Genomic DNA, 21272 nt, shown 5'->3' with positions numbered 1-21272 from the left:
TTCTGCTCTGCGAAAAGGAGAAGCGACCATCTTTACCCTGTTCTCGAGCTCAGCACAGAATCGATACAAGTTCTGCTCATCCGTCCGACAAAAACCTTACCGAGTGTCGTCTTCGGCGGAAAGTTATGCTGAACAAGTTCAGGATATGTTGCAGAAGGGCGTTATTGAGAAATCGTGCAGCCCCTTGGGCAGCACCTGTCATTTTGGTGAAGAAGAAAGACGGCTCTTGGCGGTTTTGCGTTGATTATAGACGATTGAACGCGCTCACAAAAAAATATGTATATCCACTACCTCGGATAGACGATGTCATAGATTGTCTGCATTCGGCTTCCTACTTTTCTTCACTAGATCTACGATCAGGGTATTGGCAGATCCCTATGCACCCTGCTGACAAGGAAAAGACTGCATTCGTGACGCCTGATGGACTTTATCAATTTAATGTTATGCCGTTTGGGCTTTGCAATGCCCCCGCTACTTTTGAAAGATTTATGGACTCCATTCTTCGTGGTTTTAAATGGGAGGTATGTTGTGCTATCTAGATGACGTTGTCATTTTCGGACGTACTTTGGAAGAGCATAGCGCCCGTTTAAACCTCGTTTTAGACTGCGTCAAAAAGGCCTGCTTGATTTCGAATTCCAAAAAGTGCCGGTTTGTCGAACGGCAAGCATTAGTCCTTTGTCACCTGGTTGACAAAGATGGTGTCCGGCCAGACCCCCGGAAGATAGAATCAGTCAGTGCCTTTAAACCACCTCAGTCACTAAAGAACTCCGCAGCTTCCTGGGTTTATGCTCCTACTTTCGACGGTTCGTGCCCAGATTCGCGGACATTGTCTATCCTTTGACAAGCCTATTGCGAAAAGACAGCCCATACGAGTGGACACCTGAATGCGACGCGGCATTCTCTCAACTCAAGTTCCTGCTGACTTCAGAACCCATTCTTCGTCACTTCGATCCGTCTGCTCCTACTGAAGTGCACAGTGACGCCAGCGGAATGGCATCGGTGGAGTGCTTGTTCAGCGCCATCATAATGAAGAGTATGTGGTTGCCTATACGAGCCGTTCTCTCAGCAAGGCTGAACGAAACTATACTGTGACAGAGCAAGAATGCTTAGCGGCTGTCTTTGCTGTTCAAAAGTTTCGTTGCTACCTCTACGGGCGTCCATTCAAACTTGTAACCGACCACCATTCCCTGTGTTGGCTTGTTACCCTCCGTGACCCCTCCGGTCGTCTAGCACGCTGGGCTTTGCGGCTCCAAGAATTTGATTTCAATGTGTCATACAAAAGTGGAAGACGTCATGCCGACGCTGACTGCCTTTCTCGCCTTCCACTGTCGACAACAGAGGATAACGCGGACAACCTCGACACCTGCTTTGCTGCTGTCTCTCACGCGTTTCCTGACGCCACCGTATTCCAGCGGGAACAGCGCAACGACTTATGTTTGGACCCCCTTTTCGCCGATGCCTGCAGTCCCAAGGCCAGTGGTCGCTTTTGCCTTCGCGATGGACTGTTATACAAGAAAAATTATCAGCAAGTGGGCGCGCGGTATTTACTGGTTGTTCCCCAAAGCCTGCAATGTGACATTCTCCGTGTCATGCATGATGATCCGACTTCAGGCCATCTTGGATTCATTCGCACCTTACATCGAATACAGGAGCGGTTTTACTGGCGAAACGGGGAATGTAACGCCTTGGTTGAGGCGAAAGGAAGAAGAGGAGGACGACGGATCCTATGGTGTGCGGAGCGCAGAAGGAAACCGCGGCTGGACTGCTTTCCTAGACTCTCATCCATCACCTGTAAATAAACACGCCTCATCCGTAACAATATATATATATATATATATATATATATACTATACGTACGTAAAAATTAAATTAATTAAGAACGTGGCGCCTCGAAGGCGAGCGCAAACTTGACAGCACCGCACGATATATACATGAGAACAAAGCTCGCGTGCACTTACCTATTTAATTACCATGAAAAAAAAAAAGGGGGGGGGGGGGGGGGGCTTCTTTTCAAGGCTTTGGTAACGTGTCTTTCTTTTTTTTTTAATTAAATACACCAGGCAAATATAAATATTCTATGGCTTCCATGACACGCTACATAACGATAGGAAGCTAAAGAAATGTACCTTACAACAACATAAATTTCCTGAATGTACATGTTCAGGTGTAATAATTAGTGAAAAACAAAGGTTACTGAAAAGTACAGGAAGTGTTCACGGTGTTACGCCGATACCATAAAAAAGAGGAGAGAAAGAAAGCTTAGAACGAATTGTCAGGACTACGCCAGTTCCGAGTAAAAAGTTTTAGAATAGGCCGGGGCCCCAAAAGCTTGGGGCCCCAAAGAGCTCTGCGGATGTTAGCGCTGGGGCATGCAGGAGTGAAGAGTTTTAGAATAGGGCTTTGTGTTGGCGAATAGCGTCTTGCGCTTGGAGCGCCACTACGGTGTCAAATAAAAACTATTATAAATATTAAAATAAACTATACCATTTTATGATAACAAGAGCAATTTTCACTTTCGTGTTTTAGCATTTAATTACAATTTAGAGGCTATTCTATTAGCAGCAAGCGATTTGTTGCGCTTAATTTTGAGTATAAGCAACTTTACATGCCTTCACCAGCCCAGCTAATCCACGTTAGGTCTACGAGCCATGAAATCCACAATAGAATTCGGGATCAGCGGCGTCTAATGAATCAATCTTCATGAAACACGTTAGTTTAGAGAAAGCGATAACCGCCGTCACTTCTCCTAGCTTACTAACTTCACGCGTTACCATGAATCGAGCCCAATTTGGTGCTCGGTTAGAGCCACCGCTTCGATGGGTGCCGCCATGTTTGTTGACGCAAAGCTTTTGGGGCAGCTTTTGGGGCTCCCGCTCAATCAGTGAAATAGCGTGCCCGACGCAAAACGCAAACGCAGTTAGCGTCTCGCGCATGCGCTGTGGCGTCGACGCTATTTGGGGGGGGGGGGGGGGGGGGGCAAAAGCGTTTGGGGCCCCTATTCTAGAACTATAGTAAATTTTCAAGGTGTCTGACAAAATACATCGGCGTTCCATTTACTTTTGTACGTGCTTCAATGCATAAAACAGCGTTTTCTTTAAAAAAGTAAGTGGGACAACAGCGCATTTTTACCGCCAATTTGACGGCGATATCTCACAAACCGGTGCTATCCTCATAATTCGTTGTAAGTCGATATACCTTGCATACTTCAAATGTTCCTTCAATGTTCCTTCAAAGTCCCTTAAAATTTTCGCAAGTTACAGCTTATGTAACTCTCGTTCGGTCCCAGCTGGAGTACGCGTCTCCCATTTGGTCCCCTCACCAAAAATACTTAATTGAATTGCTAGAACGGACTCAAAATAGGGCAAGCCGTTTCATCTTAAACTTTCATTAGAATCCCCGAATACTCGCCGAGACATTGCCCTGCTAACACTGTTTCACAAATTCATTAATTCCACACGAGCACCGGCATGCTTGAAACGACCCTACTCCACGTCACACAGGCTTCATAATCATTTCAGCTATAGCATTCCAATACTCTGCCCTTCCTCGTGCCGTCAGGTTTTGGAATTCTCTCCCGGATACCATCGCATGCCTGTCCAACCACGATTCATTCCGTGACGCCTTGACAGACTATATGTCTAACAAAATGTGAAATTTTATGATTGTCGCACCACGCATTCTTGTATTTACACTACGTTCTTGCACCTTATTGTAGCGATGGTACCGTTATGTCGCCGTGTTTACCGCTATATGACTATGTCGCGTTAGAACTCCGGTTGAGGATCCGGTTGAGGATCCGGTTGAGTTATGTCAATTGCTAGTGTTTTATGTATGTCAAATATTCTATGTATTTTCTGTGTGTTTTCTATGTACTGGCCCTCCTTACTCAAATGCCTCAATTGAGGCCTGTAAGGTATTTTTAAATAAATAAATAAATAATCATAGCTACAATTCGTAGATGGAAATGTGTGCAATAAAGCGATTAATTAAAAATCAATTAGCCTATTTACATTAAATATTCAATTCAGCGTTTTGATTTTTCGTAGATGTAATGACCACCCCACCGAGTGACTTAGATGAAGGGTTAGAATTGTGCTATCTGCCACAGGCAACTTTTGAAAATTTGATGCACGAAAAAATCAATCAATAAATAAATACACCCTGTAATATCGCAGCAACAATGGTCTGTGCCGCAAACAAGCAAAAATGTAGTTTAAAAATCAAATATTCACGTAACGGCTGTTGAAGATTCGGTTGCCGTTATAAACTCGCACAACAATTTTCTTCCAATGTGGCTAAAACTCCGTGAATACTAGCTGTACGCGTTTTTATAACACCATATTATTAGCGGCGAGAAGTTGGAGTGGCGCCCTCTCCCGAGTGACGTCACGCGGCTAGGACGCCGCTTGCTCCTGCTCGCTCGGCTGCCGCGCTCGCTCGTTCGCGCTTCGTGCATGCTCGGTGTATGGGGCGCGCCAGCCGCACTTCCTCAAAGCTGTTTTTGTCTTCTTCTTCTTTCTGTGGTTTTACCTGCAAAAACCAGTTCTGATTATGAGGCACGCCGTATAGTGGAGGTTCCGGATTAATTTTGACCACCTGGGGTTCTTTAACGTGCAGTACAACGCAAGCACACGGGCGTTTCTGCATTTCGCCTCCATCGAAATGCGGCCGCCGCGGCCGGGATTCGATCCCGCGATCTCGTGCTCAGCAGCGCAACGCCTTAGCTGACGGAGCCACCGCGGCGGGTAAATATGTTTTGGCTGCTTTCACCTGTCACACCTAAAGTGCAGCTGAAATTCACGAAACTGCGTGAATCGTGAAAATTTACTGCTTGGATATCGAAGCTATATAAAGTTGCAGGGGTTACTGCTTTTGCAATGCAGAGGTGCGCCATGCCTTTTCATAAATATTGCGTAAGAACAATGTCTACAAATTCAGTACGAAAATTTTAATTTTACGATACTTCACTCCAAACGTAACATTCCTTTAGTACTTGGTTATTAAAGACATTTCGTTTACACAGAACAGCAGTATTGGTATTTGGTGTCAACTTTATATATAAATCAGTATGTTGGAAGAAGATACTGCCTGCGAAGCTTTCATCAAGCTTCTTATTGCTATGTTGCGTTGTTCTTCTGCTGTAATGCGTAAAAACAAGAGTTAGGCGCGCATGTTTTACGAAAAATATTTGCTACTACTTTCACCTTTCTCCGAAACAGCCACCCAGAGAAAGCATTCTACATAGCTGTTAATACGACTGCGCTTCATGTATGTATATCAATCACCTGAAAGAAAATGATCGTGGTTAAGATCAAGAGCCAAGCCATTACATGCCATGCAATGTTTCATAGTGGCCTGAAGCGGTCTTTATCGACAATATGGTAGACACCTCCCGCAATGGAAGCAACCGACAATCATTATGACGTTATGGCGAGGCACGCATTGTTCGCGAAACCTTTCCGTTCACTACAACTTCGAATGGAAGCCATGAAGGAGTCCTTTACAGCGCCAATTGGAATGCTTATAAAATACCCGAGCCACTAGAGTGCAGCTTCGTCATGCAACATCGACCGTCTTCATGACGACGTCTCGAACCACATTGGAGTATTGAACGAACTGAGGACTATTCGCTGCGTCAATCCATAAAAGACCTCCTCGTATACCCACCTGATAAAGAAGACATTATACACTCTAAGAAGTATTCCGGGGAAAACGGGAGTAACTGCACAGTTAGTCCAAAAAAGGGCACTTTCGTCCCTCAAGGGAGTAACTACAGGAGTGTGGGTGGCGTGTGCAAATTTTGGAGAGTAAGTGTACGATCCCTGGTCCGAAAGAGAACAACGGCGAGGATGAACTGCAACAGTTACTCCCCATGCACTCTGCTGTTTTCGTCCGTCTTGTGGAGTGATGCGGCGAACGCGGTATTGTCTATATATCATGAATAGTTGGAAGTTCGTGTACTGTCTACTGAACTAGATGTAAAGCAGCACTTTGCATCTTCGTGAGAAAATTGCCTGAAATTTAAAAGGTGGAATCTGAAGGGCCGTGCACTTCGTGTGCGGGCACACCATAAGTGAACGATACGCATTAAGCGCGCAAGTCATAAATGGATTGCCAGATTTTCTTGGCCAATAGTACCTAAGGAGTTCCTTTCGTTCCAAGGAGATTATAAACTTAACTGAAGCGATGTGTAGCTCAAAAGGGACACGCTAAGCGATAGAGAAGTTGTCCTCTGTCGTCTTGTGTGCCCCGTTTGCGCTCGCTATACACGAAGATCACGTAATGTCTCAGTTTAAATCCCCGTAAGAATAATCGGGCAGCTTTCTTTATGTAGTCGCTTAGATTTGGAAGTATGCGCAACGTTAGACTTTCCCGGCATAGCATACACCAAATGCCGAGTCTCTTCTGTTATTGCCGCACCCGCGTTAAACTGGTTAACCTCGTCTCGGTAACCTGACTTGTCAAACGAGCTACCATGGTAAAGTTGTTAGGGTACCCGACTTGTGAGCGAGAGGACGTGAGTTCGAATCCTACTTGCGGGTCCGTTTTTTTTTTCGCCCAGTCATTTTTTTTATCAGCGAATAAATGGCTAATTTAATTAATTCCATCTTCGAGGAGCATCGGAAAGAATAACCGTTACTCCCTTGAGGAGCATCGGAGAAGGGCAACTGTTAGTCCTCCGCATGGGGAGTAACAGTTCATCCCCTCTCACTTACCCCCTAAAGGGAGGAATGGTTGTGGCAGATCAGTTCCTCCCCTAAAGGAGTAACCTCAATACCCCATTTCCTCCTTTTCTTCTTAGAGTGTATGCAAGCCTCATATGAATTCACTTGATTTTGACCTCCTTCGGAGAAGGCTTATATTTTCTATGTGTCCCATACCACTAAAGAATGAAGCTTCGGCTTCTTGCTGGCTGCAGCCATATGGTCTTAAAGTCATATTTCGCCCCAAAAATTGCACCGAGCAGCTTTACGTGTCAGTTTCGCCAAGCAGATCGGTCAGAACAGCTCGCCAAGCAACAAGCAGCGCTAAATTGTTGAACTGAGTAGAGAGCACTGAAAAGAGAACAAATATTGGTCCATACCTTTTTGTGTGTGGCAAACAGCTTAAACACCGCTGCACAAAATTAACCGATTAAGAACCCCTTAATTTTGAGAAGCAGCTTCAAAAAGCAAACGGTACTGGCAGAATCTATATACTGATGTGTTGTTTAGTCCTCGTGCTATAGTACTGCCGAACGTTTTTGTGAATAAATGCGAAAATTCAATATTTTGCCAATGAGCAGCTCGTCGTGAGCAAACAAGATTTAGCGGGTTAAAATCAAGGTAAATGTAGTAGAAGTCATATATAACCAGCACTTTTTACATGATAGTTGCACCACGGCAAGTATGGTCGCTTAACTAGATTGTTCTATCCTATGTTTTCGCGTTTATGCTTTTACTTGTATTATCCACCTGAGCTACCGCAGCAGAGTGTAGAACTGCGCATGAAAAATCCACACCGCTCTGGACTGACCTCAGTGGGCCGGCGCACTGTAACGTTGTCTTTGAGCGTTTATTGTTGTCTAGAAAATAAGTTCTTTGAATAAATTTTGACGAACGAAGACATCGTCAAAATATACTTGAGAGGATTGTCATAAGTGTTCCAGCACGGGGAACGAGAGCGAACAGGAAACGTTGTAGAGGGCGCCCGGACGCAGCCCGAACTAATAGCCCGAACTGTAGCAGACGACAGGCGCAAATCCTTGCCAGACGTCATGCGAGCGGCGCTCCCAACGCCGCTTTTGTTCGTTCTATATAAATATAGGGCTTACATGGCGTAACGCATCTACCGAAACGTTTCGTGTTCGTTTAGTGCCGTGCAGGTAAGGAATTAACAGTGAATTTACCAGCAGGGCATACAGAACTTTACTAGGCTAATCTAATTTTAAAAATGCATGATAACGGCTCTAATCCTGCGTTACCAATAAATTTAGTAGATGTGGGCGAATATAATTTTTTTTTCGAATATGAGTCGAATCCGAATAGTAAGCATCGAATATCGAATAGTAAAAATAAAGGCAGAAGCACATATGTATTCACAGCAGGAAAACTTATTTCTCTATACAGGGTGTTTTTTCTTTCTTTTTTTTAGCTGCACTAATTTTTTTAAATTAGAAAAATATAAATCTTGGTCATGTTATGTTTACCATTCGAGTGTACGGATTGGCGGCCGCTAGATACAGAGCAATTTCCGCACTTACGTGCGTAATTAGCGAAGTTACGATAATTAATTTTCTAATTATCAACAATAGGTGGCTACAGCAAATGAGTACTTTGGGGCCCGTCCTCGACACTACCTATCCCAACGATCAAATTTTGAATAGCGGAATAGTCTGTGGCGTTGGCCTAGCGCTTCAATGCCGGCGGGCCGTCAAATTTACTTCGTCATTCCGTCGGGCGCCACATTGCGCTGTAGCGTCAACCCCGCTCCTTGGGCTATTGGATGATACTGCAGGCACGGCGTCATATCAGCATGTAGCGTCGACTGCGAACGCCGCAGATAGCAAGGAGATAACGAAAGCTGCTCGCGGGGCCGGACCGGCGGTCACTTCGGAGACGTGACGAAAGGCTGGGGGGCGGCGACATCGACGAAACAGACGCTCTTTTCGCGGCCAGTTTCAGTTTCAAGGAGCCTGCCAAGGGGAACTAATTGTTCGCGTAGCTCCCACATGAACTCCGCTATTCAAAATTTGATCGTTGGGATAGGTAGTGTCGAGGACGGGCCCCAAAGTACTCATTTGCTGTATAGCCACCTATTGTTGATAATTAGAAAGTTAAATATCGTAACTTCGTTAATTACGCACGTAAGTGCGGAAATTGCTCTGTCTCTAGAGGCCGCCAATCGGTGCACTCGAATGGTAAAGATAACGTGACGAATATTTATATCTTTCTAATTTCAAAATATTGGTGCAGCTAAAAAAAAAAAAACACCCTGTATAATTAGATATCACGCCTGTACTGACTAGTCCACTAATACAGCCATCAGGGACAAAGAATCAGTTTTAACGCGATAGCGTTAAAGGGCCCCGTGTCGCAGAAAATCCGGTGTCGGCATCGGCTCTGTCTTCGGCGCCGTATATATTTAGGTATTTGTATATGCGACGCCTTGTTATATGACATGCGTTCATGCAGTTATATTGGCACACCCATAGAGTTTCATATTATTTAGAAACTCTATGGGCACACCATTCTATCACTGAAGTTGCTCATACCTTGCCTTACGTTCTTGACTAAGTTATTCCTCGGAATTTTGAGAATGACAGCCCACAAACAAATGTCATGAAACAAAACACAAACAGCGCATGCCTTTTATGTTAAAGGGACTGACAACCGATCTTTAAGGACCTAGTTTCTTTTTTTTTTTTTCTTTTTTTTTTTTGCGCGACGACAAGTTCACCCTCGGTAGTGTTTACACCTGCAGCGGTTACTTCAAAAAGCGCGTGGATATTTTGTAAGCAGAATTTTTCGATCTGAGCAGCCTCTAAAGAAGTACGAGTTCCTCATCCAGCAACGCTGAGAAGTGAGAGCGATGCCGATAGCCCGCCTCGCAAATTGTGAAAGCCGCCCATCGTTCAGCTTTCACAGGAGTGCAACTGTGGTTAACCATCTGCATTTTGACCTTTTCAACTACTTTTGTAGAAGAAAAAAAAATTACACCGCCCATGCACCCCGTACAGATGGTAAACCAGCGAAGCTGGAATGTGCGGCCCCGGTGTTTATTACTGGCTTAATCCCAACGGTTCATTAAAGTATTTCTCAATTATTGATTACGTCTTTGTTTAGCTCGGCCGCACGAGCCGCCGGATCGGCCCGACATTGCCTCTTGCGCTCCGCATCGCGGGCCCGATCTTCTGCCGAGGCGTTGGCGCGACGCCGACGAGATGTCTACCGCTCCTGCTCACGGCGGCTCATACCCACATATCCAATGCGGGTATGAGCCACACGTGATTTTATTATCGTTAATCGTGACGTAACTGACGAGCATGTGATCTCATCGATGTCATGATCTGTCGGTCATGTTAGCCGTACATTCGTACCCTTCCGTGCCAATTTTGGTATATACCAAGTGAACGACACGCGACTTCTCGATAGGTTTATTTCCGCCAGAGGGTTTCTGTGGTCGGACCTGGAGTGTTTCGCCTAGGCGTATACAGCTTCGCTGTAAAAGCTGGTACAATAAGTTTGTGTTGCCGTACTGACCTTTCTACAGAGCGGTGTGGATCAGAGAGCAAACGAGAAAGAAATGGAGCTGGGCAGGCCACTGGGTAGGGTAGATAACCGGTGAACCATTAGAGTTACAGAATGGGTACCAAGAGAAGGAAAGCGCAGTCGAGGACGGCAGAAAACTAAGTGGGGTGATGAAGTTAGGAAATTTGCATGCCCAAGTTGGAATCAGCTAGCGCAAGACAGGTGTAACTGGAGATCGCAGAGAGAGGTCTTCGTCGTGTAGTGGACATAAATTATAAGCTAATGATGATGATGATGAAAGACCTTTCGTATATTTGTACCGCGTTTTTCCGCAACTACACGCCTAGGCCATGGCTGGCTGGCCCCTGTTGTCGCTATTCTGTCGATAGACGAGCCAAGCCAGCTCATCGAAAACGAAGGCAGCGCCACTTTTCTACTAACTACAAACGAAGGCCTATCTGCACATTGTAAGTTAGAAAAAAAAAACTTATAACAGAAAAAAAGTGTACTGAATTTTAATACTAATAAAAAGACCAGGAATCGCGTACACTAATAGAAGGTCACGTGTTAAACCTCTCATGCATCTTCATGTTTATGTCGCGTGGGGCGCGAAAGGTCATTTCTGGCGACTTTTAGTGAAGACTTAAATATATAAATTCACGTTTAATGAGAAAAACATGGCTCGTTTTAGGCAATCTTTCCATCAGAGGGGTTATCTCGATTCATGTTCCGAGCGGTTGGTGTCCGTTTAAACCTTCTCAGACTTAAATATTAAAAGTGCAAGACAATAACAAAAACCTGAAAATTATACAATATTTTTGGCGCGACTGTACACTACCTCCGGGATCGACCCATGCAAGACGGCGCGTTTCTACCAACCCCAGAGCGGCGCTCGCCGCTCTGTTCCTTGCAACACCATCCAGACGGCGCTCGCCTCCGCGCATCTGCGGCGCTCGCCATGCGGGGGAAGGGGAAAAAAAGGGGACCAGAAAGCTCCTCGCCTTGGTGCATAGCGTCCTCCGCCAGCGTTTCCCGGTAAACATTACGGTTAGATAAGCTGCATTTGCCGAAAAGCGTGAGAAGCAGTCATGGGATCTTTGAATGCTCCAATTTTAATACATACGATCACTAATTGTCATTCAAAAACTGCAAGTGCAACTTCAAAACTGCCTCTCAACATCCAATGGCTGCTGCATGAAATGGAGCTTTACAACAAACACTAAGCGATCAGGAATTGTGAAAAAAAAAAACTTAAATGAAGGACTCGTGTGCCGTAAACAAATGCAAAAGTGCCAAATCAAATGCCAGGAAAACATCACTGGTAGTAGCGTTAAACATAAAAATACTAAATGACAGACTACAAGCAAAACTCGCAGCTTGTCATATAGGTTTCTGCCGGGAAACCGAAAACTGAACTTGCATTATTCAAATTGTTTCTGCATTCCTTCAAAAACCTTCATCGTTGTTTCACTTGATAACTTGCGATACTTAGTTTACCAGACGTAGAATAGTAAAAACACATTAACAGTCAGTTGTTGCGAATGCTCAACAATACCAAATGGTTCCTTTTCGAATATGTTATGTGTTTAATATTAGATTCATATTCAAAACTAACAATATTCGCCTGCCGCTACATTTTTAGAATTACAAGTCCAGCACGGTTCAAAATAACAGCTCACCTGATTTTCTTAGCACAAAGACTCACTTTGTCAACGTTATTTATGCCTGCGAATTTTCTTGCTTTTAGCGCTCATGAATGGAGAATTATATATGCGATACGATCTTCATCATCTTCACACGATCTCCCTCAGCAATAACAATTACGCGAGTTTTGTATGGGTCAAATACTACGTTACCACTTCTGCATTCACCTGAAAGCTTTATACAGTATTGTTGGTCTCAAAGCCGTAAAAAACGAACGAGATGGTGCACTGAGATTCGCATGAACGAGCCCAGCCACTCCAATATGTATACACCTTTCTACAGTTGGTATGTCCTACAATTCACCTCCTACGTTCTATATCGAGTTATAAAAAATTATTGCAATAGCTACTGGCAATCTATTTTACTGCTACGCTTACAAACATCTACCAATAAAACGTACATAGTGAAACTGCAGCCAGCTGCAGCGTTACGATTCATTCTTGGGGTTTTATAAACAATTAAAATAAAAGGAACTTTGGAATAAAAGGAACAATTTGGAACCTGTTTCCTTAGCGTAATTAATCGCAGCGTATGGACTCCATGAGTGCAGCCTACCGTTGCTTCATGATGGTCACAGAAATTCGGCCTCCTCCGTTGTTTAGCTTTTGAATAATAAGGCGGCATTCTAGAAAGTCACTTTCGAAGCTCTACAATGGCGTCAATTGTTCTGTGAGGTTGCTAAAAAATGTCGCCGGTCGCTATATCTCTAGCAACAAAATCGCCAAAATGGCAACACTGCGAGGCGAAGTTGTGCAGCGTGAAAATAACTTTTCATTAATTTTTTTTCTGGAAACATAAGTTTCATGTGTTTAAGTAAACTTTTGGAAGCACGTCATGTGAGAATAAAAAATTTTTTTTTGCCCAGTAGAGGTATACTGAGAAATGAGTGCGAGCAACGTAGTAAATAGTAAATAACCATGATTTATTACAAGAAAATCAGAGATGTTAGGTCTCAGACACTTGGCGCAGACTTATCCAGCTGTAAATTTTGCATTGAAGTGATCCACCTAAACACGTGAAAGGCTGCGTGCTTCATAGAACGACGCCTAGCAATATGTTTCCAAAAGCTAAACGGAGTAATTTTCATTTTAGTTGGGAAAATCTTTTTGAAGTTGTGTTCCTGTAGTCCATACGGCGCCGTTGACCAGCAGCACATCTTTACTGCAATACACACACCGGGGTGGCAGGGAACGAATGATGATCAACCAATTAATTAGCCACCTCCAGCTCCTGTACAGGGACGCTACCTTGCAGGACATTCCAGAAGGGACCACCCTTTCCTTCTTTTGCGCTTTTCTGCGGGAAGGAATTAACGTTTACTATGATTTGGTCCTGTGGTATCTTTTTGCATGCGAATATAAAAATAATATTGGCAAACGCAGGTCTCAGCAGAGCATGTGATATAATAAAACCGGTGGCTCGGGATCTCCAGGGCACCCAAGGGATCAAATCTGCGACTGGACTGTGTTCCATGATAGCACCGCCAAAGTATACTAAATACTAAAAATTGCCGCGCGACTGGCCGCTCGAGGCACTTTGCGTGTATTCGCGGGCTTCTTTCACGCTCAGGAAAACAATTCTATGTAGCACGTATTGAGCACCAGAAAGCTGTATCGGGAGTTTTTCATGTTGCTCTACAATTTTCTCATTGACACTATTCATCTAATTATAATATTTGAGAAGTTGATTAATTAATACTAATTATGCAATTAGGCGAGATGCAAAAATAATCAGTTTCTCCAAGCGTCGGCAAACATTACCTTGGTTCTGTCCAGCTACGTGGCATTTGCATATTTTAAAATCTAGGTGCATGATAGTAGGAACACCCTGTATAAACCCTTTCGCTGGTACGTTTGCTTCGCGCCTGGCATCACCTATTGACACCCAGTGTCCCAAGTTGGCAGTAAACGGCCAGGAACTGATAAACCGCAAAGTGGGGGGAAGAGCCAAAGAAAGCTTTCGCTTTTGTAATGGGAAGCTTGAGTGAATGAGTAATTGAGCTTGAGTAATTCCGGGCCGGAAGATTACCCGGCCTACGGCGGCAAATGCGGACGAGGACCTCGACGCCCCTACTACTATCCTTACTTCATATAGCTGCCTACTAATTTGCTATCGCAACCGATGTTTCGCCTTTCCGATGATACCGCAACTTTTTTTTTTTGGATTAGTACATTATTTTCCACTTTGCTTTCTGCAGTAGTTCGTTACCTACGCTTCACCACCAGGCCTGACACGCAGGGTTCCTGCCAAGGGGAGTGAAGCTACCAAGCGCTTAGTGGATGCACACCAATGCACGACACGTTTTTACAGCGAAATCAGTTTTATGGTAAAATATTAATTTGCAGGTTATACTTAAGCTCTAGTTCATGGCTGGGCGGCGCATGCGCACGCACAGCATGCCCATGTGACCCGTACTCCTCCCATCGCCGACGATCGTGACACTGGCAGAGTGCTGAAGACGCACTGCGAAATGGCAAACATGCTACGTGCCCAACAGTGACACGGACCACCCACGTGACGACCAACAGCCGCTTCTCCATTACGGACTCCGCATCGGCCGTTACACTCCCGTTTGTACGAAATGTAAAGCGGCGTTTACGTGGGGTGGAGAGGAACCAAGCAATGCGCGCTCTCCTTCGTACCAACATTAGAAGCAAGAGTGCCCAGAAGTCTCCAAATCTCGCGAAAGTCCCCAGATGTCCCTCTCGCAACTCGCGCATGCACACGACGCTTGGGCAATTACGAAAAAGCAGCTCTTTGTATCTATCCGACTAAGTCTGGAAGCATTTTATAAAGCCTCAGCAAGCTTTGGTCCCGACGTCGGTGAGAGTGCAGGTTCGGCAGCTTTGGTGCCGCTTGAAAAAAAAATGGCATTGTATTAAAATGCTTCCCAACCTTCATGCTTGCTAAGCACCGTATTCTTACGTGCAAGAGCATGAAGTTTCTACTTGAAAAACCTGTCAGTACTCATTTAATTAAAGGAATCTTATGTATCTTCGTTGCCCCTCCAATATTATCAGGCAGAACACTACGTACCTGCATGCTTCCCAAGAGGCTGCCAGGAGTGCAGAGGCTTGTCCAATTTAACACTATATTAACTGCGTGCATTTAATTAGTCTTAGTTTGTCCGCAAACAGATTACTAGAGTAGTAGATGGCAGTAGCAAAGCTGGTGGCGACAATTTTTTGTCCCATCAGTGTTACTGGTGAAGGAAAATCATAACTACGGCACATTAGCGATTACATTGCTACCACCACGTTATACCAGTAAAGTAGAATATACAAGTCACAGCAGTATTAATTTTGCGTGCTCGCCGATTATACACTGCATGACCAGAGGTTGCTACCAGTGTTCTTGCTGCTATACACCTCTGTAAGATAACCATACTTTTCCACATATGCGCAAGTGCTGACTGACAAGCTAAAAATTCTATGTTCTCCGGTGAATGTTTCTCGCCAGTTAACCAGTTATCGCTCGACTTAAGACACACCTACATGTTTTGAAACTTTCCCAAATGTTGTCGCCGATTGTACAGCGAAAGAATGGCGTCTAATATAGATTGCATGTACGACGCGAATAGTAGGGTGCCTCGATGTCCTCCTCGCTCACCGCTTGAACTTCGAGGCACTTTAACGAATAGGACGCACAGTACTCTGCGATTGACACGGGATACTCAGACTGCATGTGGCCAGTGCTTTTTTGTGCCACAGGTGGAGCACAATGCAAGTCGCGATGCATCAAAAATGGTGGTTTTATGCAATACAATAAAGCATCACGTCAGTATCCCCAGCACCCACTGGTGGGGCAAGAAGTGCCGGCAGCCACTCTCTCTTGAGTATCAATTGCAGAACACTGTACATCCTGGAACATACGAGACCACTAGTGATTACACTGGAAAGCCAGTCATGCGTAACGCACTTGACCCGTAGTTAAAATATTCAACAAGAAACGACTGTGCTCACCACTATCGTTGTGCTTTGAGTATCGCTTGTTTTTGGTGCACAAGCGCCCAATAAGGCAAATTCATGACTCTGTTTAGCAGTGTCTTGTTCTTCACCATCACCACATCACAATGTGTTTTTAAGCTAATACAGTCCACTTCCGGTAATTCGACGGGAATGACTAAATTGAAAATTGATCTAATTACCTGGCCGGTCGAATTAAACATGCCCCGTATCAAATGCACGCCCACTTTGTGTGCAAAATAGAAAACTAACTTAGAAATGACAATAAAGCTGCTAAACGAAGGAATTTAACGCACACCCTATTTTTAGCAAGAGAAATTGGCAAGGGTCTCATATGTATTGCACAATGCCGGCCGGCTACCTAAAATCAGGTTCGCCGTACGGCTTTTGAAAGTACGCTTCGCCGTAATACATCTTTGTATTGAAGCATACAATTGTATACAATGCAGCTGTGCATACAATGAAGCATACAAACATCAAAGGCGATTTCGGTATCATATCCAATTGCGCCATGTGTGAAAATTTGTTTTCCCATGTCAAGAAAAAAAATAAGGGGGGGGGGGGGGAGGGGGCATGCACTACAAGGTAAATACTGTAATCACATTGTGAGCTATGGTTACTGCTTGAAAACTTTCCAAGGGCAGGCCGAAAATATGCGTTTTCAACGGGAGATGTGTTCAACGCATTCGCTGTCCCCAAGCTCCGCCTAGACAGATGATGCAGGCCGACTAAAGAAGTGTGAATTATCCAATGAAGGCCAATTTTAGGATGGAAATAACAAAAGTTTGGTCCCATAGAAATGCATGAGCGCCGGCCCGGGACCTTCGGTCAGGATTAAATTAACAAGAGTCAAATTAACTGATGTCTACTGTACAACTGCAACATTTGTTCCACCTGATGGAAAACAAGTGGCGGATCCAACAGATGTTTGCTAATGAATGAAATGCTTGAACACTAATTAGATGGGTAAGTACTTCATTTCATACTTTGCAGGCAACACTGCATAAGCTGGGCAATTAAGAGGTAATAGAGTCAGACACTACACTATTCACAACGCATTTATTTTTGATCTGCGATGCTTCCTACAGAATAACTACAACTTATGAATGCAAGATTACATCAAATCATGTATTTGCACACATCTGTGCTTCCAGTATGCAGCATACTAGATTTTGGTCGCAAGCGGTGCGCTGTGGCCACTCGTCGTAGAAACTCTAGACTTGTTCGGTGGTAAATAAGTTTAGACCTGTGACGACTTCCAAGTGGTAATTAGTCATACAAGTACGAGACGATGCTACATTGAAATAAGACGCATACCCACACATTTCACTATTTTTTGGTCACAAATGTAAGAAGCAACTAAAGTCTCTTTAGCCTGTGTAGTGTGGCCTGCTACATATGAAATGGAGTATAGTAGTTCAATTGGCATAAGATTGTGTTAGTACTAGGGTACCCTGAAGGGTGCAAACTTTATGGGGGCACAAAAGGCTGGATGCAGCTATGTGCCCCGTGGAAAGGTAGATCACCACCGAGAAACCTCCACATGATCTTTATTTTTGTCATGAGTAATTAAGGTGTTACAGGGGACTTGTGCCCATTGCCAGTCTTGGGGACCTTGCCAGGCCAACATGGTTGACAGGCTGCCATCTGCACAAAGCCCACCAATAGAAAGTCATCCAGTTAAATACAAACTAAATACGATACGACTGTAGTCATGCCATACTAAGTCAATTGCGAACCTACAGGTCATGTTACATGAACTGCGATGCCCTTTAAACAAAGAAGCTTTTTTTTTTTTGCATTCTGCCATTACATTCTGGCATTACATTGACTTGACAGAAATTTGGTGCACATGTAAGTTGTTAGTGTTGGTATGCTGCTTCCAATAAGCCACCAGTACAACATCCACATGTGACCTGTCACAACAAACAGACAACAAAAAGACAACAAACAGGCATCATCGAAACCCTGGCTCAAAGCTACAATGTACCATAAGTATCCAGTTTCAATTCTTTCGCAGCCTTAATGAGAGAGAGAGAGAGAGAGAAATACGTTTATTAAATAAAGAAAAATAGAAAATTGCAGCCTTAATGAGATGCTGGCCACCTACTTTACTTCAGTCACAGCAAGCACTCAAAAACGTAACAGTGGTCATTCAACCTAGACAATTAGAACCAAAACGGCAACATTCATGTACAGTCCAATGCCTTTACAACTAATTGCTTGGGGCCTCCGAAATCATTCAGCCATACACGTCTTTGCACCACACAGCTCACAACAGAACTAGGACAGAATTATTCTTTTGTTATACAGGTCATTTCGTTGCAGAGGCGTTCGTTGTAAAGGCACTCGACTGTAAATTGCGAGCAAGCTGAAAGCTAGTGTAAGCATAAAGATTTAAGCTAAATTATCGATTTAATTTTTACTGCTCCCACATCTTCAGCGCACAATGACAATGCTGCTGAATGAATATGAATACAGCGTGCGCTGTTAACCACAGACATCTTTAGCTGTACTAGTGTGGGAGTCAAAAAAGTTATACTGTATGTTCTTGTGGCACAGCTGCACGTATGATGCCTCTAATGAGCCAGCCAGTCTCCTTTCGATTCTGATGGCACATCAGCCGCTTGCTGTGGCAACACATTGGCACCCAAACAATACTGAATTACTAACGTTACAGAGCACCACTGCTAATATACAGCCATGAGATCAAACAAAATCAGAAAGCTGGCAAGCAAGCAGCAGGTTAAGGGGGGACATGGGTCTCCGAGAACACAAAATTGCGAAAAAATCCCTTTTTTGAAAATGTTATTTTTGAATTATACAGTGTCTGATGCATTATCTCAGAAATTTTCACACTTCTTGGACAAATATTTTGGTTGTAATGACGTTTTGTATCACGACGGCGAGCTGCATTTTTACTGACGAACGCGCAAAAAAAGGGCCTTTTTCCGTGATGCGTAGTTGCCATTCCAAGTTTCCGATCGCAGCCATCTTGGTCTTGTTCGAAAAAACCACTCTTCTCGTCCTGTTTTCGCGCCACCGCTACTCTGTTTGCTGAATGGCTACGAAGAAAAAGCCCGCAAAAAGTTGTCCCGATGCCATGCCATTGGCGGATTTTTACCGTCACCTGCTCGGTCACCTGCTCGGCCGGGCTCAGGCGTGCGAAACTCAGCACGAAACGATGTCAAATTCGGTTTTTGCTAGATGCCGCGAACGAAAGAAACGAGGCGTGTTAAACTTTCGAAAGTGCGCAGTAGCTTTGAAAGATGCGCCGAAAGCCGCCGAAGCCTTCCCCCGTGACTGCGAAATAGGCTTAGCAGACAAAAGCGGTTCTGGCAGCAGCCTGTGTTCATGCGGCATTCCAGCACAATTACTGCAGCCTGACAATTTGGAGCAGGTGAAGAAGACTAAAGAAAAAACTGCAAGGCTGCTTCTATGCCGGCTAAGTGAAAATCGCATCTTCTCGCTCACATTGAAGGCGCTACACTGAAGCTGCCACACTGATGCCGCCGCGGCTGGCTCGGACGCGCTTCGTTATCGTAAGCCTCGATTCTAGAAATACTCTGCTGTGTTGTGTAAAGCGCAGGTTGCGGTGCCGCAGTGGGCAAAGGTGAACAGGACAGCGGTCTCGGCTTTTAGATAGTCATGTTGAGTGCAATCTGCGGCGATGCCGCTTCGGCACTGAGTTCGCCGCGCGTGAGCAGCGGCCAAACGTGCACGCCGTTCCTAGTGAACTATCTCGCTGTGCACGACATGCGGAGCACCGGTAATTGGCAAACAGCAATGACATTTTTTGCGATTAAAGATATTCATCTCGTGCGCGATCTACACTGATGCCGCGTCGACCAAACGTGCAACCCATCTCTCGTGAACAATCGCGATTCGCGCGAAATGCGGTGCACCAGTAATCAACAAATGACAGCTTTTTTTTATATTTTTTTATTTTGCTATATGAAGCTAAATGCATTGTGCTTGAAGAGCTGCAAGCAGATTACTACGGGGCTTATTAGTTTGTTTCTTTTTTCTCATTTTTCTCAAAACATGGTTTTGGGCACTTTGCTTGTTTGCTGTATTAATATTTTTGAACCTAGGACAGCTAGCTTTTTCTTTCTTTTTTTTTTTTGCAGCACAAAGCTAAATTTGTTAGGAAGGCAACGCTGAGAGCATATTATTAAATTTTCAACTCAAAAAATTTTGTTTACACCCACATCTGCTCTTATTATTGATACTGTGAACACATTACTTCAATGGGCTGTAATATGACGAATTATTGTTCAAATTTCGAATCTGCCTGCAGCATTGCTATCCTTTATGCTGCTATGCACTGTAGTACCAAATTATGTTTTTTTATAACTTTCGCTTTGGCAGACCAACTTTATTTCAGCAAACAATAGAAGGTGATTATTAATTATCTCTGCAACAATAAGTATATGCAAAATATAATTGGATATTTAAAATCACAAAAAACTGAATGAGCACATGCAGTTTTATCAGATTTCATCAAGAAATAATAAAGTTATCTCAATAACCCATGCCCACCCTTAAGTCAGCCAAGCCATTTTATATTGCCGTTGTTGGTCAAAATGCACATGCACATCCAGAACGTTCAGTTTGAAGTTCCGTTTGCAAACAATAATTTGGACACACTGTAGCGTGTCTAAAAGCCTGAATTTATCACTTTACTTTTATTATTAAAGAGATTTTATTACACGTCTGGCTTGACAATCTTAAAGCCTTTCTGCAAACATACACTTGAATATGACCAGGTCAGTCTGTGTTTCGACCATTTTTGCTACAGATAAAGTATGACGAATGCTTGTACCAATCTCCATCCCCTGGCAACTTTAACAGAGGTCAGCAGCCCCCTGATAGCTGAATGATCGTAGGTTTCTTTGCAACTGTTATTGTCGGGGAGGTCCACTGCTTCATCTACGCCTTTGCTGGTGCAGACATCTAGGATGGAGTTGGCACCATAGAGAGCTGTTTCATGATTTTAGGTGGCAAAAATTTTTAAAAGAGCAGAAAAAGGAGTCACCTGAGAATATGTCTCCAATATGAAATAAAGGCCAGACAAAAATTAAAATTGTGTCAAAGACCAGAGGCACTTTTTCACAATTTTCGATAGAGAGAAAAAAAAAATTTCGACGTATATTCCAGTTACGGTGCATCTGTGGAAACACACAAGGGATAAAGGTTTGCACTGAAGCAACTGCTGGTAAGCTAACAACTTTAACATGAGACAAACACAGCCCACCTATCAGCCTGCAATACTTTGTGCATCATGCCAGACACCCACACTATGAGTGGTGACACCTATTGGAAGCACGAGTTCATAAGCACCCATGTGAACATTACTAAAGAACTCCACCAC

General features: G+C 44.0%; 1 protein-coding gene across 4 annotated transcripts in view; it reads right to left on the bottom strand.

The window, feature by feature from the left end:
- The window catches only part of LOC119442787 (uncharacterized), a 53650-nt gene that overhangs the window by 5029 nt on the left and 27349 nt on the right, over positions 1–21272 (bottom strand). For 2 of the 4 annotated variants that reach the window (XR_007465731.1, XR_005190127.2), the window contains exon 8: positions 17432–17545. The exons of the other annotated variants lie outside the window; for them this stretch is intronic. The gene's annotated coding sequence lies outside the window, so the exon portion shown is untranslated. Of the gene's footprint in view, positions 1–17431; positions 17546–21272 lie in introns of those variants that run through there. 4 annotated transcript variants of the gene reach the window in all.

The sequence above is a fragment of the Dermacentor silvarum genome, chromosome 2, assembly GCF_013339745.2.
Source record: "Dermacentor silvarum isolate Dsil-2018 chromosome 2, BIME_Dsil_1.4, whole genome shotgun sequence".
In the NCBI taxonomy this organism is placed as follows: Eukaryota; Metazoa; Arthropoda; class Arachnida; order Ixodida; family Ixodidae; genus Dermacentor; species Dermacentor silvarum.
Note: the sequence above shows the minus strand (reverse complement) of the source record. Positions and strands in the feature narration are given on the sequence as shown.